This window comes from Pinus tabuliformis, chromosome 2_2 (assembly GCF_031772625.1).
Source record: "Pinus tabuliformis cultivar Carrire ecotype Pingquan chromosome 2_2, CPIR1, whole genome shotgun sequence".
Lineage (NCBI taxonomy): Eukaryota > Viridiplantae > Streptophyta > Pinopsida > Pinales > Pinaceae > Pinus > Pinus tabuliformis.
Window position 1 is genome coordinate 90,924,325 of NC_142300.1, and position 24,076 is coordinate 90,948,400.

Here is a 24,076-nt window from a genome sequence, read left to right on the forward strand (position 1 = left end):
TTTAACATTTTTCTCATTTTTCATGCTTATGATCTCCTAAATTAGTCACATATACTTGAAACACAAGTTTTGTAGCACCTTTAGAACCATGGAAAGATTTATTGAAGGGCACAACAAAATTGGCACCCTTAGTTTAAGGAAAACATAAGGATGTGGTGCCACCTAATTTACTTGGAACCCTTGGTATTGAGAAATATAAAGGTAAGTTGAATTTCAAGATAATGGTCATGTTGACAGTGCTAGATCCAATAACATTCAGGAGATCTCCCCGATATGAGGTCCAAATTAGACCTCACAGTATTTTGTGTAGGAGTCCCATCCGGTATGATGGTCTGGTTTCCCTATACTTAGAGATTTGCATCGGCTCTAACTTTCAGCACATGAGAGTGTTGTAATGGTACCTACAAAAATCAAGGTGAGTGTTTAATGTAACTGTGTCTAGGTTCTCTTACTGAAAAAGGCGGTGGGGGGGGGGGGGGGGGGGGGAGGAAGTGAGCCTCTAAGTGAGAGGTAATAGTACCACCCAAGAAGAGACACACATGAACTAGGAAGGTTTGTCAAACATCTAGTGGAATAGTCCACAGTGGATGTGGTAGTTGTTAAAAGCAAAGAATAGGGAAGGGTTTGTCTACCATCCAGCGGAATAGTCCACAGCGGATGTGAAGGTTGGTATAACCAATGAGCGAGGAAAGGTCTATCTAGTATCCTTCAGAGTATTCCACAAGGATGAGATAGCAATGAAAACCATAACAGCACATTCCCAACAAGGCAAGAACTAAAACAACCGAAATAGTTCAACTATCTTAGTAAATGTGAAAAAAGCATGAAATATAAATTCTCACAAAATAGTATTACAAACATCAATAAGTCATGCATGGAAAAGTGTTGTCCCAATAATGTTTTTGTATTAAGAAAACATTCCAAGACACATATTTACATCATACATCACTAGCTCCAGTAGTGGGACATTAGAGCCACTCCTTGCTCCTCAAAGACCTTATTGAACTCTCTATGCTTTGCAGGAGGATCAAGGGTGAAAATTCCTTTGCTCACAAAATGAGGGGGTATATATAACCAAGGGTTGATGCTTGATGCTTATGACTCTTTGACTTCCCTCATGACTGTTCAACTTCCTATGACTTTTCAACTAACATGACTCTTCATATTCTTGTCCACTGGACTTCCACTTTACATTACATTTGATATACCTATGGCTCATAATAGTGATGGGTCTTTTGAAAACTCATGACACGACTTGACATGACACTCATGGCGTGGACTAACTTGCTAAGGTGGTAATGTCAAGTTGTTGCTACTGATGAGTGACAAATGTGTTTTTGGATATGCTTTCTCTTGTCCTCCACATAGCTTGACGATGCAGGGTCTTCAATGATCTTTTGTCTCGAGAGTTGGTTGCATAAATTTGTTCCCTTTGTCTGTTCTTGATAAGCTTCTTTTTCCATCCAACTATAAGTGAGTCTTCTAACATGCTCACTCCTTCTCCTTTTTCATCGTCTCCTCATGATTCAACATTGTACCTATTCCTGCAATTCACTCATGATGGGACGCCATCCAATCCAAAACTCCCTAGTCTAAGATGAATAATTTTTATCCATGGAACGGGCCAGGGACAGGTAACAGGCTGGAAGGGGGCCCAGTAACTGCGCATTGCGCAGTTCCACATGACAGGATGGGAGGTTAGTCACTGAGACTATGCAGAGCGCAGCTAGGGCTTAGCTGATGAACTTCTGAGCACAGTCCTCACTGAGGGGGAAAATTGCGCAGGGACCAATGGGAAATAGGATTACGTAGTTGGGACAGTCACTGGTCGGTGTAGGATGGGACTCTAGGAGGTAGTCCTACATGCAGAGGGGCCTAGAGGACAAGTCTACGCAGTTCTTGAGATCAGTGAGTCTCTGATGATGGGGGACACTAGCGAACACTTATGCATTGTTATCGGAAGAAAGGTAGGTTTGGTTCTCTATGCATTATGGGGTCCTAGTAGGCAAGGGGGGAAGCTTGATGACTGATCTTGTGAAATGTGCAGTTCAGGTCAGGTTGGGAGAAGTTACTGTGTAATTTTTGGGATGAAGGTAGGTTACTCAATTCTAGAATTGCACAATGCAACTACCCTGGGTGCTAGTAACTTCACATTACGTAGTCCCAAGTAGCAAGGTTTCATCACTGAGGGCTGAGAGTGTGTAGTTCAGTCAGGGTCCAGTGAAAGTTTGTCTGGTTGGAAGGATTTTCGGAGAAAATGCTAAGTGTGGGAGGAAAGATGGACTTGTGATGAACTGAAACTGTGATCACACACTTAGCATATTTCGATGACACGAAAACCATAGACCATCGAAATAAAAAGGAAAGCATTACCCTCTGAGTGACTATCTCACAACAAGAAACAACGAGTGTGACACTTGGGATAGACTTCTAGGATGACCGTGACGAAACTTGTGCGACATTGCTCAAGACTTTGTGTATGAGTGTAGAAGGTTTTTAAATGGCTAGGACAACTCGTATACACAAATATAAACCTTTGAAACTACCAGGAAAGGTTTGCAAACATGACATAATAACCAAACATGCCAAAATACGACAATTGATCCAACAAGCAAAAGGGAGCAAGACACTTAGAGGGAACACATGGAATAACTTTCAGTGCTTGTAACCAATGCATGTCATTGAAGACATAATGATATGACAATGATAAGTGGTCCTTCATGGTACACTAAGACGTGTATTTCAAAATATTTGTTTTGTTTTTCATACCTATCCTACAAAGGGTTATGCATCAGATGGAGTCTTCATGCGGTCCTGATCTTCTATCATACCTCAAGTTCCTTGGTCTTCTTATATGATAACTATCTTTGATGCTCAACTTCTTGAGTGTCATCTAGCATGTCCTCCTCATTCATCACCTTCTTCAACATCTTGTCATAGCCTGGTAGAAATATTGTATATGTGATCCACTTGTGACAAGATGACATGAGTCTAATAAACCCCTAGTCTAAGATGTTGCACATAGGTTCATAAACTAGGTCAGGACTGAGTGACAAGATAGAGGATATTGCCCAATGACTGCAAAATTGTGTATTTCAAGTAGACAAGGGCCAATCTTGATCATTGAGTCTGTGTAATACCCAGCTCAGGCCAGACTGAGGGAAATTTCTACACAGTTCTCACTAAGGGAAAGAATTGTGTAATGGCCATAGAGAGACATAATTTTGGAGTTTTAGTGGGAAGCGGTTGTTGTGGGATAAGGCCTCGGAGGACACATCTATGCAATTTTAGGATGAAAGGTGGACTGGAAGTTGAGATGATTGAGGGACAAAATTGCGCAATTCTAGAGACAGTGGGTTTCAGTTGAGGGAAGGACACTAGGGGAAGCATCTGCACAGTTTTGGATGCCAAGGGAGGTTGCAATTCCTACACATTTTGTAGTTCCAACATGCAAGGAAAAGGCTTGATGGTTGAAAATGCAAAGTTCATAGTTCAGGAAAGATGGATGAGGCTAGGTTGCTAGAAATACTCTAGAATTTGGCTAAGTGTGGTATCAGTGGAACCAATGTGAACAATGATAGAAATTGACTACGATTACACACTTGAAAATTTAGTGATACAAAATAGACTATCCAAAATATTAAAACATACTTCTCTTAATGCAACAACCTTTGTGGCAACTTATGACAAGTGTGGCTCTAATGATAGACTTTGTTAGGATAAAGGTGACAATTGTGAAATAGTGCATGAAACTTTGGAAATGAGTGTGAAAAATGTCTATATATGAGAAAAAATAATTCTCACAAATATTTACCCTTGAAGAAAAACAAACGTCCTTTTGCATGAAAAGTGATAATCCCCATGCCCGAAGATGACACATGCTATATAAAGATGAAAGCATGAACGAATCTTAAGATTTAGTAAGGGAGCAAGAAATCACGAGCTTATCAATAAGTAACTAAGGAATGACCAATCATATGATCCATAGTAGGCTCCAAAATTCAAGTGTAGGCCAAAATTTTGGAGGGTGTTGTAGCTACTACAACACTTGGTGACACACTGGTTGAATCTAGCTTCTATGTCTTGGTTCCTTTTTAGTGCAGTGCCTTGGTCCTTCAAGGAGTGTTGATTCATTGTGTAGATCACTTTGGCTTCTCTACTTACCCCATGGGCAGACGTCATCCCCTTTGTACCTTCTCCGTTGAACACAAAAAAATATTTAGCCAGATCCCAGTGTTTCAAATTAGGAAGGGTAGTTTAGCTTGTGAGATTAATATTTTTAGAGTATATTTTTCATCTCTAGTGTTGCTTCGCTACTAGTAGGCCTGGATAGTACCGTGGCGGAGTCACTTAGAAACACAAGCATTGCTCCACTACTAGCGAGCCTGGATAGTACCTCGGTGGAGTTGCCTACTTCACCTCTCTGCATAGGAAGCATTTCTCTTATTTCGCCTTTATTTATTTATTTAAAGAGAACTGTGCATTGGCACTTATTTATTTTGGGGCGGAAGAGGGATCCCGACTTATTGAAAGAAGGAGAGTTTGTTCCCTTAGAGAAGCATACAAATACCTCTGATTTAGGTTTTCTCGTTTAGATTTTCCCCTTCTGCATTTCTACTAGTTGAAAAGGCTTGAAAACACCAAAGCAGAAAACTGAGTATAGGTATGAGGTTTCCAGACTAGACACAAGTTCATGGTTAGACCAAAGCTCTCCTTGTTGCCCTCCATCAGCACTGCTCTATATGGCCTCCGCAATGGCACATGCTCCTAGATCCCTACCTGAAGGAATGATGCACCTGCTACAGACCTATTGCTACACTCAACCCATGCATCTAGATCATTATATAGTACTCTGAGCATCATCTGTCCCAATGTCAAACTAGTCCACTGGCTTATTGGGGCTTGACCCAGGTTCAGAGGTAATTTAGCTAAACAAATATTGGTACTACTAGCCCTTTCGACAACAGTCCGTGGAGAATAGGCTGAGGTCTCACCCGAAGTAGTATGGGAGGGTGCTAGAACCAGGTTTCCGCACCCTAGGGATGTCTGATAGTTTTTCGGTGGTTCGTGGTTTGACCTTGCGTGCACATCGCTACGCGCACCTATCAGTATCTTGAAGTCTGCAATGCTGCCTTCGTGCAGCCCTTCTCGAGCCGCGGTCCATGTTATTACCCAAGTTCCTTACTATTAACCCAATATTATCTAATTACTTAACTTATCTGTGTGAGCCCAATTATACTTAACATTGTTCAGTATTCATATAAGTGTGCAAGATAAACAAAAAAGCATAAATGCAAAGAAAGAAATACAAAAGAAGATACACTGTATTTGTAATCAAAATTCTCTTTATAATTCTTCTTCTTAGGTTACAGACTCAACTCCGTGCTATGCACTCAGTCGCAAGGGTCCGTTCACTCAGCTGCAAACTCTACTAGGCCTTTGCGCACTTAGTTGTAGAGCCTCTTCCTACTACTATGACCCAAGACACTTAGACTTCTTTTATGTGCTTGCTACCTTATAGACTTCCATCTATCTCCAATTATCTTTACAACTTAGAGCCTTTCTCTATTTATACAATCCCTTGGTCTGCGGACCATGAGTAGGCCGACATGACATTACATTACATTACAACACTTAGGGTGAACAACCCTATGACCCAATGTACATTTCGCGCTCTGCGCCTGCAATTCGCAGAGTCTTACAACATTATTTGACCAAATCTTGGGCTTTGAGTCCCAAAACATGTTGTGTGGGGATTCGATGCCCAACAGGTCCCCAACACAAACATCATGACTCGCCCTCAAGTCAATCTGTCAGTGCAGTGATCTTGGCATGGAGTCCCTCCAACTTGTCCCAAACAGTCTGAATGTCTGCAACGCACTGTGCTGCTCCCTGCTTAACCTGCTGCATTCATGCTTCTGAACCCTCTCTGTCTAAAGTGTGTCCTTATCTCTATACCAGCATCTGTTGCGTATGTTTATAGTCTCACGCCCTTGTCTGGCTGCTCAGGTTGCGAAGACTTTGCTTTGGCCAATTAGTCAGATAGTCAGCCCACCATGTAGGGCTTCAAGAGACTGTCGTTTACTTTTCCTAGGAAGGGTTATCTATTCAGTTTGACTAGTTGGACTGCGCCTCCGTCTATGATCTCCTTAACCACTTATGGTCCTAGCCAGTGCATTATGAATTTCCCTGAATATTTTTCAAACTTACTATCATATAGCAGCACTAAGTCGTTTACCTTGAAGGTGCACAACTTGATATGGTAGTCGTGCCAGGCCTTTTCACGTTGCTTTTGTACCTTCTGATGAAATCCAGCTAGAAACTATTCTTCCTCGAGTTCTTCTAATTGCACGAGCCATTCTTCCATAGCTTCGCAGTCCGTCTTGCCTATGAGTGCTGCTATTCGCAGACTAGGTATGATGTATACCATCGGCATGATAGCTTTCGTGCCATAGACTAATCGGAAGGGTGTCTGTCTCGTCAATTTCTTGTACTTTGTCCTATAAGCCCATAGTACGGCAGGTACGTGCATGTCCTAGTCATTTCGTTGTGCGTTGCACACTTTGGTCAACGCAGTCTCCAGTATTTTTTTGAATGCCTCTATTGTCCCATTAGCTTGTGGGTGGTACAGTGTACTTTTCTGATGATACAACTGGAACTCTTTTGTGAGTGCGTTGATGGCTTCGTTAAAGAAATGTGTTTCGCGATCACTCATTAAGATTTTTGAATGGCCAAATCGGGTCAACACGTTTTCAAACAAAAACTTCGCAACCGTAGTGGTCGAGTAGTCTTTGACTAGTTGCACTTCCACCCATCTTGTCAGGTACTCCGTCACGGTGATGATGTAGTGCATGCCTGTCTTTCCCTGGGGTTTGATCGGTCCCACAAAGTCGATTGCCCATTCTTCAAATGGTTGCATTTTCATTTATGGATTTAATGGCCTTTTTTCCCTCCGTGATGGTTTTCCAGTCCTTTGACATATATCGTAGGCCTTACAGTGCGCTTTCGAATCCTGGTGCAGGGTTAGCCACCATAACCCTACGCGAAGAATCTTTTGTGTGGTTGTGCATCCTACATAGTGTCCTCCTACTGTGCCCCCATGTGCTTCTGTGAGGATCTGACCTCGTTCAAATTCAAGTACATATCTTCACAATATCTCATCATTCCCCATTTTGTATAGGTGCCCCGTGATGAAAGAAAATTCTGTTGCGCGCACCACCAATTCCTTTTTCTATTAAACTGAGTATTCCTTCGGCGTAGTCCCTGTTGTCAGAAAATGGATTATATCCTTGAAGTGTCTGTCTGCAATGCGCACTGCAAAGGGTTGTGCATCAGGTAGTCCCTCCTCCAAATTCATTGGCTCCTCGCCTGTCTCAATTCGTGACAGGTGATCTAGTCCTGCACTCAGGCGTACCTACTTGACTATGACCTCAAAATCATATTCTTGGAACAGTAAGAGCCATCTGCATATTCGGCCCCCCAACACAGGCTTATTCACTAGGTACTTCAACGCGGAATAGTCTGTATACATCTTGAAATTTCCTCCAAGTAAATAGTGTCGGTATTTTGTGAGCACGTACACCATCACTAACCCTTCGTGCTCGGTGATGGAATAGTTCTTTTCTACTTTAGACAATCTTCGACTTGCAAACACGATTAGGTGATCCACGCCCTCTGTGCTCTCCTGTGTGAGTGCTGCTCCCAATGCAATACACAACACATCAACATGTACATGGAATTCCACATCCCATTTTGGCAAGACCAGGATTGGAGCAGAGGCTAATTTCCCCTTCAGGACATCCAAACTCTTCATCCAATCATCATTCCAGCAATATGTAACATCCTTTCTCAATAGCTTTCCCATTGGTGTTGTTATTTGGGCATAACTTTTGATGAACTTCCTATAGTATCCAGTGTGTCCCAAAGTAGCGCGCAGTTTTCTAACACTTCGTGGTGCTTCCAAATTTAGAATAACGGAAATTTTCGTAGGGTCCACCATCAGTCCTTATTTGTAGACCACATGTCCTAGTAGGTTTCCAAAGGGAACGAAGAATGTGCACTTCTTAAGGTTCAGCGCAATCTCGTGTGAGCAGCAAGTATCCAGCATCAAGCATAAGCTTGCTACGTGGTGCTTAACTAATCCAAAGGCAGTCCAATCATCCAGATAGACCTCTACGAACTTGTGGATGTATTCTTTGAATGCAGCCACAATGATACGCGAAAAGATGGTTGGCGCGTTCTTTAGTCCAAACGACATAATGGTGTATTGAAAGCAGCCCCATTCTGTTGCAAAGGTCATTTTGCTCCTGTCTTCTGGCACGATCTTGATCTGATGGTACCTTGAGAACCCGTCTGTGAATGATTATGCGTCCTGACCACCAACATTCTCCAGTGCTTCATCTGTGAATGGTGTCGGGAATGGATCATGTACACAGGCGTCGTTCAACTTCCTAAGGTCCATGCATATTCTTATTTCACCCTTTTATTTTTTCTCCTGTACTACCATAGGGCTCATCCGGTCGGATTCTTCCACTGGCTCAATAATTCTAGCTGCGAGCATTTTGTCTAATTCTTCGCATACCTTTTCTTTATATTTTAGATTCAGGCGGTAAGGCCGTTGCTTAACTGGCTTCGCGTCGGGTTTCAGGGTGATCTTCATCATCCCTAAGTCGCCAACAATCCCTTTTAAGTTCGTAATTTTGGTCGGGAACAAGTCTTGGTATTCGCGGAGTAACTCAGTGACCTTATCTACCGTGGCATCGTCCCAATACTCCCCAAGCATTGCATACTTCATCTCCACCTCTGTTCCAATGTTTACCTGCTTTGTTTTTAGCGGCACGGTGTTGTCAGGATCCTCAAGTGATGGTCCTCGAACCTCGTGACAGTCTCCCATTTATGGAATGTTAATATTTCGTGGGTCCTCATCATCCTCCTCAACATTTACATTGTAAGACTCTAGCACGCAGCTCAATTGTGTCACCCATTCTGGCTGAAGTGTGTCCATTGGCTCCTGGGTATTTTGAAGATAGTTACTTTTGTTTCCTATAGCGCATCGTCAGCAGTATCCCACCAACGATCTATAAACGTGAAAGTTAGCAGAAATCCTTCGCGCAAAACATTCCATTCACTCATACCATGGTGGAGCTCCGTCTTAGTATACCAATTCCTGGGTATGACATCCAGGGTATGATATAATAAATGTACCCATTCAGGTTGTGGCTCTTCCTTGTAGACGTTGGTCCATTTCGCGAGGTGTGTACGTGGATCATCCCGTCCATCATATTTGTCCACTAGCCGTATCTGCAGTTTCCCAAATTGTAAGCACATCATCCTTCTGCATCCGCGCCAATCCTCAAAACTTCCTTGATGTGTACCCCATCATCTTGCGGATGTTGCACACAATGCCCATTTCAGAGCATTGAACCACTTCTGTTCTGTTACTGCGTTTTCAAATTTGTTCAGGAATTCATCCACCGCTTTCAACCCATCATATGTAGGTAGATCCCTTACCTCTGTTGTCACCCCGCGCAGTGATCTAACCATCATGTTGCAATTAAGCATTGTTATTCCATGCAGCTGATTCTACTATCGCTCTACTTCTTCGTTTGAATCCTAAGTGCAGGAGCTTTGGCGCTCCCATGAAATCCTTCCATCTGCGGTCGGGTTGACCCAATCCTATTCTTGCGCACTTATCTTGTAGATACAATCGAGATCATCATCACTATCATTGTTGTGCACTGGTTCAGTGTATCACGCTCCTTCAGCTACATCTAGCGGTACTACTATGCGTAGTGACTTTTTTTCAAAAATCATTTTGTGCTTCTTCAGATTGATGACTCCGTTCATATCGGTGGTGCAATCTATTACTAGTAGCACAGGATAGGGATTGTTGTCATCGACAATCTCTATCACTTCAAAATCTGCCTACGCATTCGCACCTTTAATATCCACCATTAGCCCTTGCAATCTTCCAATGGGCAAGATCTTTTGTTGGTTCACCATTCGCAATTGAATAGGAGACCATTGTAGGTGGGTCTACCCATGTGCTCCCATGTTTGTTTCGGCAGTACATTTCATCCAATCCGAGATCCAGGATTACCTTATCCATTTCATACTTGTCGATCTGCGCAGTCAACCTTATTTCCCTTCCTATGCGTAATGCATGCTTTCCAAGTTTTCGGACCATGCACGGTTCTCCTAACCCCATGCACCTAGTGATAAGTTCTTGTAGTCCTTTTACTGCCTTGTCTTCACGTAGCAGTTTCATGCATGTCCCTAGAAAGGTAGTGAGTATTGAAGGATCCATCCCTGGTTCTAGTTAATCCTTACTACCTAAAGTGGAGGCCTCCATGAAGCTCTTCTTAGCTTCCATGAATGTCTCCTTCACGCTTTCTAAATCAAATTCAAGTTAATTTGTAGGAGCCTTGCGAACCCACGCAATTTCTTCTGACAACTTAACTTTATCATCGCCAGTGCTCATACTGCTCCTGAGCATCATGTTTACATTTGGGTCTTCATCGCATAGCTCAGATCTCATCATCTGCAAATTCTGAGTCGGAGGAGGCTGGAGTACCCCCTTTTCGTGCAACCTCACTATCAATGTAGGGCAGTCTTTTGCCTCATGATCAAACTAAGTACAGTACAAACATGATGTCCTTTTCGGGTTTGTACAATCGCGGGCATAGTGCCCTGGCCCTCCGCAATTGTAACAAATTAGTTGTCTGTGACCCCTTCCTAGTCCCATTCCGCCTCAACCTCGTCTGCACCCTTGAAATCCAGCGCGTGCCATTCCTGTATTTGGGTCGAGGGCTTTGTTATATACATTTTTGGGCACTGCAACCCAAATCAAACATTTCCATAAACCAAGGGCTCCTAAGTCCCTAAAAGTGTTGTTCCATCCCCTAAAAGAACAAGGTCAGCTGATTACATCATCTCCTAGAAGTTCTCCATGAAAAACTACTCAGAACTGGTCAAAAATGGACCATCTCACCTGCTCCATGGTCAAAGTGCGATGCATCCCACCTAAATGCACATGGGAGGTGCGATGCATACTGAAAATCCTTTCTATGGGGTGCGATGGGTGAGAGTGGACAAATGGCAGAGACAGTTTGTGAGGTGGATGATCATGGAATCTTCCAGAAACTTCTCCTGTGACACTTGCCTCTCTAAATTCGCCCAGGGATGAGTAAGAGATCATCAATCTCCAAGTGGAATCAAGAACTATCAGAGAGAGGACACTAATCAAATCCCAGAAGCTGACTCACCCCCCTGCAATAATCTATATATGGATCCCTCATCCCAGAGATCCAGAGGCTGGAATTTTGTATCTTGTAAGGAAGTGCTATTGGTTTCTTGTTGGAATATCATAGTGTCAGGTGATCTAAGCTTTTCATGAGGTGAAAGAAGGGCTTTCATGCTAGAGGATGATGCTGGGTCAGAACAATTGGTTGTAATCCTCTTTGCTATTCTTGATTATTAATAAATCTATTCAAGTTTTCCTCCACATTCTTGTATGTTTGATGATATATGCATTTGTGTGGTCAATATATATCTGGTCCTATATTGTTTGTGATTGTAGATCTTTGTTCTTCGATAGTATTATGCTGCTTTGATTCCATAGGTGCTCTTTGAAGCTGGGTAGACGAAGGAGAAGCGGCAAAGATCTGTCAGAAGGGAGAGGAATCGAGCAAGGAACCAAGTGCAAGACTGAGGTTGGTGTCCTTCATTCCCCTCTTATCTACTTCTCATAAAGGAAAACGAAAGTGGTTTTAGTTTGTTTGTTTCTAAGATAGCTACCAATCTTAGTGGGACTAGTAGCTCCGAGTGGACACTAGATTTCGCGAAAACAAAATGGCGACTCGGCTGGGGAATGAATAGATTGTTTGTTTGTCTATATTTGCTTGTTTTATAAACTTAAAGATGGAGCCTGAAGTCAAGCCAGCTAGCCTTCAAGCTACATTTGCTATGCAAGTGCAAAGTAGATCAATGTTGCTTCAGTCCATCTCTGGGTTTTGTTTATAAACTGAACAATTGATTTGCAAACCTTCTAATTGCCCTAGTGGTGGATCTAGTGACCTCATTAGATCAGCCCCTGTGATTTCTATTTAATGTACATCATTTGCTCGGCCTAAATCCCTGAACTGAGTTGCAAACTGTGACCAAGAGCCAAGTAAAGTCTCGTCCTAGTACCATCGCACCCTCTCTTCAAGGAAATCTGGATGCATCGCACTTCCCATGTGTAGTAGGTGGGATGCATCCCTGTTTCCCTGTGTTGCAGGTACGATGATCAGAAAAGGTTAATTTTTCCTCCAGGTTTTGGTTTCTATTCACTCTTTTCAGCTCTATTCTAGAGTTTTACTGTCTGTGATCAATATACCATTATGGAAACCCCCTTCCTTTCCATCATTTCGCCTCCATTGTGCAAAGAACTGTGAATGTTTTATGTATTTTCCACCATTTTCAGTTCTCTTTTGCAAAGTAGTAGCATAGTCGAACTGTCATCTTTTGATTTGAAAGCGTCGCAAGTGTCATTTTCAGTCAAATAAAGGAATTCTATTTTTTTTTATGGTCAATTATACAGTTACTCTTGTATTTGATTTGAATTAGTAGTTTTTCAAGTGTCGAAAGAAGTTTTCAATTCAAAATAGTAAAGTGTCGTCATTATCTTCCTTTCGTTTTTGAAGAGAAATCTGTTAGTATTGTCACTTAGAAAAGATAATTCAGAATTGTACTTAGCATTCTTCTTGTCATTCACACATTAAGAAAGCTGAAAACAAATACATGCATGTGCATTCGCATTTAGACTGCTTGTTGGTTTGATTTAGGACAGTGCATCTAGTGCGTGCTCTCTGCTCTATGTTGAAAGAGTATCGTCTCTCTTTCTTTAGTAGCTAGGATTTTCATTGCAAAAAGAAGATTAAACGATTGTTTATCATCTTAGATTGCATTTTAGGAATTGTACATCTACATCATGCGGTGAACCTGAAGGGAAAATTTCTTAAGAAAGATCAACTATAAAATAAATTTAATGAACCTAAAAACGATTTGGAATCTAACGCACAACATCTAGAAGTCTAGGCTAGAGATGGATTCCGGCGTCGTAAACCTTGGTAACTATCGCTTTCACTGTTGGTTGGGTGATTCCTCCTCTTTGAGACGACAAGTGCCAGTACGGACTTGTGCTCCCACGTACCGTCGAGTATATATTAGGAGACCACAATAGACTATATACTTTATCCATAGGAAGCTGTGTCTGCCGCCCTATCGATCACAATGCACTAAACACAGCATTCAGGAAGATTGACTGCTGTACCATAAAAAGTATTCTGCAGTTTTGCGATTTGTTTGGTAATCCCTCTGTCTAGATTTCCAGAGTAGTCTCTTTCTTTCCTTTTCAGACTGCTTAAAGGAAAAGGTCCATCTAAGCACTTGTCACTTCAAGCTCATTAAAAATCGAAGGCGACTAGAGTCATCTTTTATTTTTTCTCGACTCTTAAAAATTGAAAAAACAAGTTGTGTCAAAGTGTCTAAAATTCATTTAATTCGGAAACATTTTACCCTTTATTTTTAGTTTATCGAGTAATCACAATCGTGGAAGAAAGTCAATTGAAACCCCATCGTTCACAAAGGCTTACGAGTCAATCGTCTTTGTCCCAAGAATCAAAATTATTCCAGACAAAGCGAACTCGTTTAACCGGCTCAAAGTCCCCTGGTCGGGTTGGAACAAGTGTTCCGACACTCTCGGAGACTCAGGTTACTCCAAACATTTCTAGTACCCCTACCTTTACGGAAGAAGTTCCGCAACAACAAGAGGATAGTAGAACTGATCCTAGTCTGAGAGTAAACGGTTCTATATCTGAACCGGCTCCATCCATAGCTGATTCGGAAGGTGTTGTTCCCCAAACATCAGTCGCTGCAGAATCTATACCTTCTTCGACATCGGAAATATTTTACGGACCTAACGGTCTACCTCTTCCACCCGGTTTGATTGCTATAGAAGAGGTTGTGGAGGATCCACCACCTAATATTCCATCGCAGTTTAGAGTAGGGGTCACTCTATATCCTTCTTCATCAGAAATTAGTTTACCGTTATCATAAGTTCCTATAAAATCGCTAGGAAACATTTTGGATAGACTAGATATGTCTGAACAACCGTCGACATCTAGGACTGTGTCATCTGACTCAGTAGCAGCAGAGCTTCCTGCCGCTACTCCGACAATGTTCGCCGGCGTACCTTCTGTCGCAACTAGCTCACGATCACTGGATGGGATCCATCCAGGGGCTATTTTGATGGTATGGTCTGCCCCCATTTGTTCATCCGAAATAATATCTGGAATCTCTTATGTTGAGTCTTAGCAAATTGATCCTTTGCAATGTCAATTTGGGCAGTCTGGTCCTCAAAGGCAAATAATTCCCTTAAGCATCGGATTACCGCCATATGGGGGCGCAATATGCCATTTCATTGTCTCCTCTAGGAGGTCAAACATACGTGAGTTCCCAACATAATTCAGGTTATGCTGGAATTACATCCAGTGGTTGGATGCCAATATTGCCTCAACAACCAAGAGTTGTATACTCAATGCAACAAAGTTTTCCTATGTCAAATATCCCCACTACACCGGCCATTGTGACGGTGTTACAAGTACAAGCGTTACCTGTTGTATGCCAACCTCAAGTCTCTCAGGTCGCAATCTAACAGCCCCTTGTCCCTGCGACAACACCACAATCATTGGTTAGCGGCTCCTTAACTTAAATGACCCAGGCTCAAACGGGTAACATTATCCCTCATCTTGGTCAAACAGCCAGTATTGGACAACAACACATGGTCTCACAACCATGGCTGGTGCAATATCAACAACCACAATTCCAACAAGTTTACCAAGGATCTGAGCACCAAGTATTTGCAAGTAATGGGCAACCGTATATTCAAAACGGTCAACACCAACCATTTCATAATGGTTATGCCCATCAACATTATCAAAGTTATCAGCATCAAATTCACTATGCTGGTATGCAAAGACCCACTGCTCAGGCAATCCCATCTTATCCTGGGTATGCTTCACCGAACCTGAATCAACAGTTGCCCCTCGTGGTGACTTTAGAGTTACCAGATCTAAATCGACTAACAAATGATCCAATCGCTTACGCCCCTTGGTGGCCAGTGATTCCTCATAAACTTCTGTCAGATATTCCTAAATTTAATGGAAATCCAGGTGAAGACCCGTCAAATCATGTGATGACCTTTCACTTGTGGTGTTCGTCTAACACTCTAAATGATGATTCGATCAGGCTTCGCCTCTTTTAGCAAACGTTAACTGGTCCGGCAGCAAAATGGTATATCGAATTTCCTAGAGCTTCGTTTGATAACTTCAGCACCCTAGCCACAACCTTTTTAACCCATTTTCAGTTACCCATAAGGTATGAAACGGGAACAGAACTTCTTACCAATTTCAAGCAAACGACGGCCACTCACATATCCGATCATATTCATGAGTGGCAATGTCGTCGTAGAATGGTAAAAACATATGTTCCTGATCAGCTATTGGATGAATGGTTTATTAATTCATTGTTACCTTCTATTACAGAAGATGTGGCAAAGGGAGGAGTCGTCACTGAAGAGCAAGTAATTTGCTCGTGCACAATATCTGGACTTAATCTATACTCAGTCTGGCACGCTCTATGATAAAATCCCTGATGCTCTTAGACCGGAATTTTCTGTTCCTTCATCTCCTAAATCAAACAAAGACTCTCATGCTGGGGATGGCGTGATAGGAACGACCAGCACGAAAACCGTAAAGGCTAAGTCAAAGAAAGCCTGTATGGTTTCAGGTCAAAATGTGAATGAAGAACTTCTCGCCTCAGAAGTAAATGCCGTGTCGACTGACAAAGGCAAAGAAACCAAGAAAACAGGAGGCAAGAAGAAAAATAAAGGGAAGAAGAAAAAATAGGATGAGTCATCCCCTGAAAAATCTTCTGCAAACCCTTCTGGAGATAGGAAACCAAAAATTCCATGCCTAATATGTGATGAGGATCATTAGATGAGAGAGTGTCGGTATAAATCCAAGCTTAGAAAATTCTTCAAGAATTCAAAAACCTCAACAGTATTGACTAATCCGTTTCCAAATACAGGAACAAATCTGGTTGCTAGTGACAATGCTTTCCCATCCCAAGTGCTAATTTTGTCGGTTTCAAAGCAGCCAAACGATGCTTTGATATCGACAAGGAATAAAGAATACGAGAATCCACAGCTGTCAGACAACAAGGCGAATGATTAACCCAGTAGTTCGACAACAACTTCGACTGAAGTTGTGCCACCCATCATTCCTGAACTAACGATAAAGCCGCCAAAGGGAGTAGTACACAAATTGACATTTAATCCTTGTGACAGAGTAGCATAGCATTATAATATAGTGGAGGATCTAGCACAATCGCCATCTGCTCTGTCGACACTTGAGGTACTACAAAATTGCCCCTCCCAAAAGTAGGCTTTATTATCAGCGATAGGTGGGATTGACCCAACGGATTCCAATCTTGTGTCCTTTAATCACAAAGGATATGACCCTCAGTTACCAGCTCAACTAGCTTTCCTTATTCAAGTGAAAGCCCTCAACAAAACTGTTCATAGAACAATTATTGATGAGGGGGCATCTACATGTATTATGTCGATGAGTTGCTGGAAAACTTTAGGATCTCCACCCTTATCACGATCTTCGACAACATTAAAAGCATTTGATGGACGAACATACACCCCCTACGGGATTTTAAGTAACTTGCAAGTCGAACTGGGGGGAAAAACAGTAGAAATAGATGTTGAAGTAATTGACGGAAACCTCGATTACAACATCCTACTGGGAAGGCCCTGGATATATGCTATGGCAGTCGTTGTTTCGACCTACTTTAGGAAGATTGCATTTCCTTTTCAAGGAGGAATTACAATCGTCGACCAACAAACTTTTCTCCCCAACAGTTCACAAGTTACGGGAAGCACTCTGATGATTCATGGAAGCCCTCATTCGCTTAAAAATATCGGAGTAGGCCTACTAAAAGACCCTATATTAATGGGACTTTTGCCCTACCACCTCTAATAAATCTGGCGGAAGTGGCAACGGTGGTAACTTGCAATATGATATCTTCTATTCAAAAGATCTTTGAAAACGATATTAACACAGCTCATCTGCAGGTATTGCCTCCAAGCCCAATAGAAATCTTGTAGCAATCAATGTTTCTGGCATGGGAGGCAAACCCAAATCAATGCTCATCAAGCATTTCGATGGATAGGTCTAAGGAATATGGTACCCCTTCAGATCCTTGGTCGCAAGTACATAATACAGATGAAGGAATTGTTCAATCAATGATGACTGACGGGGCACCATGGTAAGATTACCACCATCGTTCCCATCTTCTGGATTACAAAGAAGATACTCCTAGTGACCTTCATCATCCCTCAGTTTTTTATTTTCTATCAAATACTGTAAACACGGTGGATTTCGAGCGAAACTTGTCCAATATTGAAGAGTCTATCGCCATAAATATCTTGACCAAAACAGATGTTGTAGAGATTATTCATGTCGGCAAATCTTGTTCTCCTTCAGAATTGGAAATATATAGTGCTCTTTTTCGCGAATTCAGAGATGTCTTTGCTTGGTCGTATGATGAAATGCCAGGCATTGACTTGAGTATAGTTGAACACGAAATTAAGATGTATCCAGATGTCAAACCAGTACGACAACGGCTACGGTAGGTGCACCCCAAGAAAGCCAATACCATCAAGGCAGAAGTTGAAAAACATCTCCATGCTGGTTTTATTTACCCGATTCCTCTAACCGATTGGGTATCGAATATTGTTCCTATGATGAAAAAACAAGGAACGATTAGAGTGTGCATCAATTATAGGGATGTAAATCAAGCTTGTCCGAAAGACAACTACCCTACACCCTTCATTGAACAGATAATTGATGAATGCACCAGATGTGAAATATTATCATTTATGGATGGATTTTCCGGGTACAATCAAATAAATATCTGCCCACAGGACCAGTCAAAGACCGCATTTATTTGTCCGTGGGGCACATTTTCATATCGCAAACTACCCTTTGGTTTAAAGAACGCAGGGGTAAAATTTCAGAGGGCAATGAATTATGCCTTCCATGACATCAAAAACATCGTTCAACCATATCTCGATGATCTTCCAGCTCATTCGTGAAAGCGGAACGATCATCCGCAGCCTTTGAGAGCAATATTTCTACGTTGCCGACACTACAAGATACGACTCAATCCACACAAATGTGTATTCTATGTCAGTTCTGGTTGTTTACTTGCCTTTGTGGTCTCAAAGGACGGGATTCGTCTGACCCATATAAGGTTGAGGCAATCATCAATTTGCCTCCACCTTCAAATTTGCTTCAGATTCAGAAACTCCAAGGGAAAGAAAACTTTCTGAGAAGGTTCATTCCAAATTACGCTGAACTTGCTAAAGGTTATACTCGTCTATTGAAAAAAGAAGTACCCTTCGTTTGGGACCAGGTCATGCAAGCTTCCTTTGATGCTTTAAAGGAATCCCTAATAAAAGCATCATTAATGTACTCTCTTGATTATCAAAAAGACTTTAACCTGTATCTAGCTGCAGCGGATACAACCATCGCAATGGTTTTAGTTCAAGAAGACAATGGAATTGAACATCCTATATATTATTTAAGTAGAAAATTAAATGATACATAAATCAAGTACTCCTACATTGAAATGCTGGCTCTCACAGCTGTTCAAGCAATACACAGATTTTGACACTATATCCTCTTTCAAAAAACTACCATTCTGTCAGATTGCAACCCCATGACTTATATATTGTCGTGATAGGTCCTTGGGGGAAAATATTCAAAATGGATAGCAATTCTACAAGAGTTTGATCTGGAATTTATAAAATCCAAATCAAAGAAATCCCTAGTTTTCGTGGAGCTACTATGCGATCTCCCATTGTCGTCCAACGATGTAACATCAAAAGAAGCAATCGTGGACGAATCCTTGTTTCTAATATCTTCAAGCAATCCGTGGTATGGAGACATAATAATCTATCTCCAAACCCAAACATATAGGTCTAATACCTCAAGCTTGGAGCAACAACGCATTCGATACCAAGCAAAAGACTACATGATCGTCGGTGATACACTTTACCATCATGGTGTCGATACAGTTCTAAGGAAGTGCCTCACCCACGAGGAGGCCGAAAAGGTCCTGAATGATTGACATTCAAGTGCGTGTGGGGGGCATCAATCTAGTTACGCTACGGCGCAAAAGATTTTACGAGCAAGATACTTTTGGCCAACAATGTTTAAAGATAGCATAACCGTAGTCAGAAGTTGCCTTTCATGTCAAATCTTTGATCGGAAAACCAGAATACCACCCGCACTGCTGTAACCAGTAGTTTTTGTTGGGCCATTTTCAAAATGGGGCATATATTTCATGACATGTAACCCCACCTCAGCCGAGGGGCATGGGTATATCATAGTCGCGGTAGACTATTTTACCAAATGGGCCGAGGCAATGCCTACATTAAACAACAACAGCGAAACGACTACCCTCTTCGTTTTCAATCATGTAGTCTCAAGATTCGGCGTTCCACAGGCCATAGTCACAGATCGTAGATCAAATTTTCGCAATCACATGATAGCTGAGTTGGCTGCGAAGTTAGGGCTGTCCCACGACAGCTCTACTCTGTATTATCCGTAGGCTAACAGACAAGTTGAGGCAATCAACAAAGTCCTGAAGTGGATGCTACAAAGGATGATTGGAGTCCACAAAAGGAGTTGGCACCTAATCCTGTACTCAGCCTTGTGGGCATACCGAACATCGGTGAGAAATGCAACCGGGTTTACACCTTTTCAATTGGTGTATGGCCTAGAAGCAATCTTACCAATTCAGTGTGAAATCTTGTCCCTCAAACTCGCAGTCGACCTTCTCCCTGGAACTTTTGAAGAAGAGGCTCGTTTCTTGGAACTAATCCAATTGGAAGAAACCCGTCGTAATGCCGCTTTGGCTAACGAAGCCCATAACAAACGAGTCAAGGTGCAAGTCGACAAGAATATCAAACCCCATGTCTTCTCAAAAGGTGACCTGGTCTTACTTTACGACCAGGAATCCGACAAATTGGGAGCAGGTAAGTTCAAATCCTTATGGATGGGCCCCTATATTGTTAAACGTGTATTAGCAAAAGGAGCCTACGAATTAGTAGATTATGATGGTATTCCACTAGCGCAACCTCGCAATGGGTTGTACCTTAATCATTACTATGCTTGACTCAAGATAGTAACCCCTATGCTTTTGTTACATTTTTGTTTTCGCTAAGGGTAATTTTTTTGGTTAAGTGATCCGCTTTTACATTTGTTGCAGATGTCGTACCTATTGGAATCATTTGTTGGATATGCCGATGGAGCGAGTCGTAGTTTGCAGAACCTATCTTCTGCAGCCTGGGCCATCTTCAATCCAAGCGGCGAGTTAGTGAGTTTCAGAGGGGTATGTATTGGTCGGTCAACGAACAATATTAATGAATACAATGCGTTGATAGAGCTCCTCTCTGATGCCATTTCACGTGGCATACGCTGACCAGTCGTTAGGCTAGACTCACAACTCATCATCCTATAGCTCACTGGTATATACTCCGTACGGAATCCAGCTATCTATCGCATGTTCCTAAGGGTCAGGATTTTGGAAAGACAGTTTGATTCGATTCAATATCAGCATATTTCCAGAAACTTAAATACATTAACGGACTCATTGGAAAATTATGTGTTAGATAGACATTTGCAACATTTATAAAAGAAGCATTTCATCAAATATTTGCATCAAGATCACGTAACTCAACCAAAATAAAGTTCCGAAAATCAAAAATATATATATAACTGTTCATGGTTCATACATAATGTTCTGTAACCAGGACAAAATCGGTCAAATGACCCAAAACTAAAAATGCTATGGGGCACCCTAGTCTAATGATGCTGGTGATAACAAGTCATCGCCTGTGCAATCATGCGTAACAGCCTAGTCCATCGACTCGGCACGCCAGTAGTATGTCGCTGCAAACTTAGGGGCAGCTCATCGGTCCTCACATTCGGAATACCAAGAGTGAGGCCCTCGACCTGATCCTGCAATACTGAAAGAGTCTCGGCCACATCAAGGTCACGAATGATAGCCCTCCCCACAGCCTCGCCTGCTGGAGCAGCAGCTGGTACTCTCAGACGTACTACTGGCCGAACTGGTCCAACATTTACATGAGAACATGAGTTTTGATTAGTCTTGATGGAAGAAAGTACAAGAACAATATAAAAAGAAACGATGAACAGAGATATGTTCAGAGAATTTACCGATAACACCCCACTGCTCACCAGCTGGCAGCAACAAATCCAGGTCACCCCAGAAATCCATACCAGCATATGGATACTCGAAAAAAACCATCTCCTGACGGTTGAACCACTCGAAAAAGGTATCAAAAAAGGAAACCTGGGACTGACCAGCATGTCGGGCCATAGTTTCGACCCATCTCTGCATCCATGGCTCAATCGGTGGAGGTAAGCCAAGTGAGATGTACTGCGGCTGCATCAGTGGGATTTTTTCCAAGGCAAAAGCGGTCAAAATAGAACCATAACCGAAGTTCTTCAATTTTCGTTCTTTACCTTGGTCAGTTTTTCTTTCATCACAGGGAGTACTGCATCACACCAGTTGAACACCTTTGGTTCAAGGCATTCCAAGGCGTACTGCATAAAGGATCTGTTAGCTACGTGAGGAGCCGCACTACCAGCCAGTCTAGTAAAAGTGAACAGAATGGTCCTCAAGGACCGGTCGTTGACATCTTGAATGTTTATCTTACCATCCCTACTCGACTGAGATCCCTCTCTGCAATATCGGCGAATATAATCTCTCACAGATTCGCCCCCACGGGCAGAACTTAATAATGAAAGAGGGGCACCAAGCCTCGATAAACTGGTCAAAAAATAGATGTCTACGACAGTCAAGGGGATAGATTTGCCTCTAATCTGAAACACCTGGTTGGTAGGATCCCATGCATCGAGAAGAGATTGCAACAATTTCATTTGTTTCCTCATGCTAGAGATGCGGAAAAACTTGAACAGGCCGCAGTTCCGCAGTGCAGTTACTGTAACTATATCATGTAGAGCAAGCATGTCCTCTTCTTCATGATCGTGTTCTCGCCATGTAACAACCATTTTTCTCTGATAAATCTCTGCAAAACAAGCAAGAGAAGAGTCAGGATCCTGATTTGGCAAAAAACAGGCAAAAATTCCATGAGAAAACAGTGCAAAAACTTCCCTTCTTGCACCCATCGCACCCCCAGTAGTGTACTGGGTGGGATGCATCCCTACTGGCCAATGGCCAAGCCAGGATGCATTGAACCTTTCGATATAGAAAGGGTGCGATGGAGCCAGGTCGAATTTTTCAAACCCCAGAGGCTTAGAAAAACATAAAAACATGCACAGAATTCAAAAAGGAAGGAATGCAAGTAAAGAGCTCAAGTTTAGCTCCTACCTAGTCCAGACGGCACCGAGAATCGTCCACAGAATATCCCAAAATCAGCCGGTGAAAATCAAGGAGGAAAAACACCTCCAGATCTCCAACAAACCAAGTTCAAATGAAATGGTAAAATGAGGGGTAAAAACCACTTTTAAATTACTTTTCAGATAATTTGAGTAAAATATTAGTGTTTTAGCTCATTTTGAAACATATATTGTTCATTTCTAATCAGTTTGATGAAGCAATTAAACAGGCAGTACAACCTTTGAAGGAACAAAGTGATTAACGGTGAAATTAAATCAATGACCATTATCACGAGCAGTTTTTATGTGGAGTTCAAGCTCGTTAAAAATTAAACATAAGCAATGAGCAAACGTTTCCCCAGAGTTTAAGCTCATTAAAAAATGAACCAATTTCCGGTAAATAACCATTGTGAATGCATTATCATCAGCTTTTGAGCCTTTGTCGTGTTCTCATTATCACCTCCACTCAGTTTTAGACGATCGTTCACCTCCATTTGATTGTTTACCCCTTTTGAGGAACAGCTGCGAAGAGTGATCTTGTTAGCCATCCTTGTGACATTGCCATGACTAGAAAATTCCAAACCTTACCTAGAATTAGCTACTACTCGAAATTATCACTTGTTCCTAAAAAATGAGTCTCCTTTAAGCTCTTTTCAACTAACTCGTAAAATATGAAAAGATTGCCAAGCGATTGGCCTCTCCAACTCGTTAAAGCAACCGAAAGTGTTATCCCTCCTCTAGATTTTAATCTTTTTGGATCGGAGGGATTATTACACAAAAAGATCGAGCGCTTGTCTTGTTCGGCTCGTTAAAATTACCAAAAATTCATCCCTTTTGTATTATTTTATACTTTTTCGGACTTAAGGGATTATATGACGAAAGAAGATCATTGAATTTTCCTTTACATCCCTTTTCAGACTCTCTAAAATTGAAAAGGACCGAGTTATCTTTGTTGTTAAACTCGTTAAAACCGAATAGCGACAAACTTGTCCATACAGACAAGAACGAGTTTCACTGTCGCTAGGCTCGTTAAAATATAGTGACGGGTTTTCTCGAAGGGAAAATTATTGAACAAGCATATGTTATCCTCCTCAAGCTTGACAAAAACAAATAGGTATTGATCAGCAATGACTGGGGAAAAATTGGGAAGAAAACTTGAAGAAACTTTATTGGTAGCGAGTCACTCTTGAACATGACACTTTCACTCCGCATCTAAGTCAGGTTGGGTTGTTCCATTCACTGGTCATATCACCATTGGTCCATCAAATCATCCACATTTGGGGTTAACGCTACCAATCCATCATGTCAGTGTTGCCGGTATGTTCAAGAGAAGTCGCTCAGAGAATTCACCTGTGTCTCATCCATTGCAATACATTCACGCTCCATTCTTTCATGACCGCCACCCTGAACCCTGTATCATCAGATCGTTTTCACCTCCAAAATAATTTTACTCCATTCCGTGTCATAGATGTGGGATTCATTAAGGCCCTCCTATGGTGGGTCACTTCTTGTCGACATCAGCTCATTATCCTAGAAGT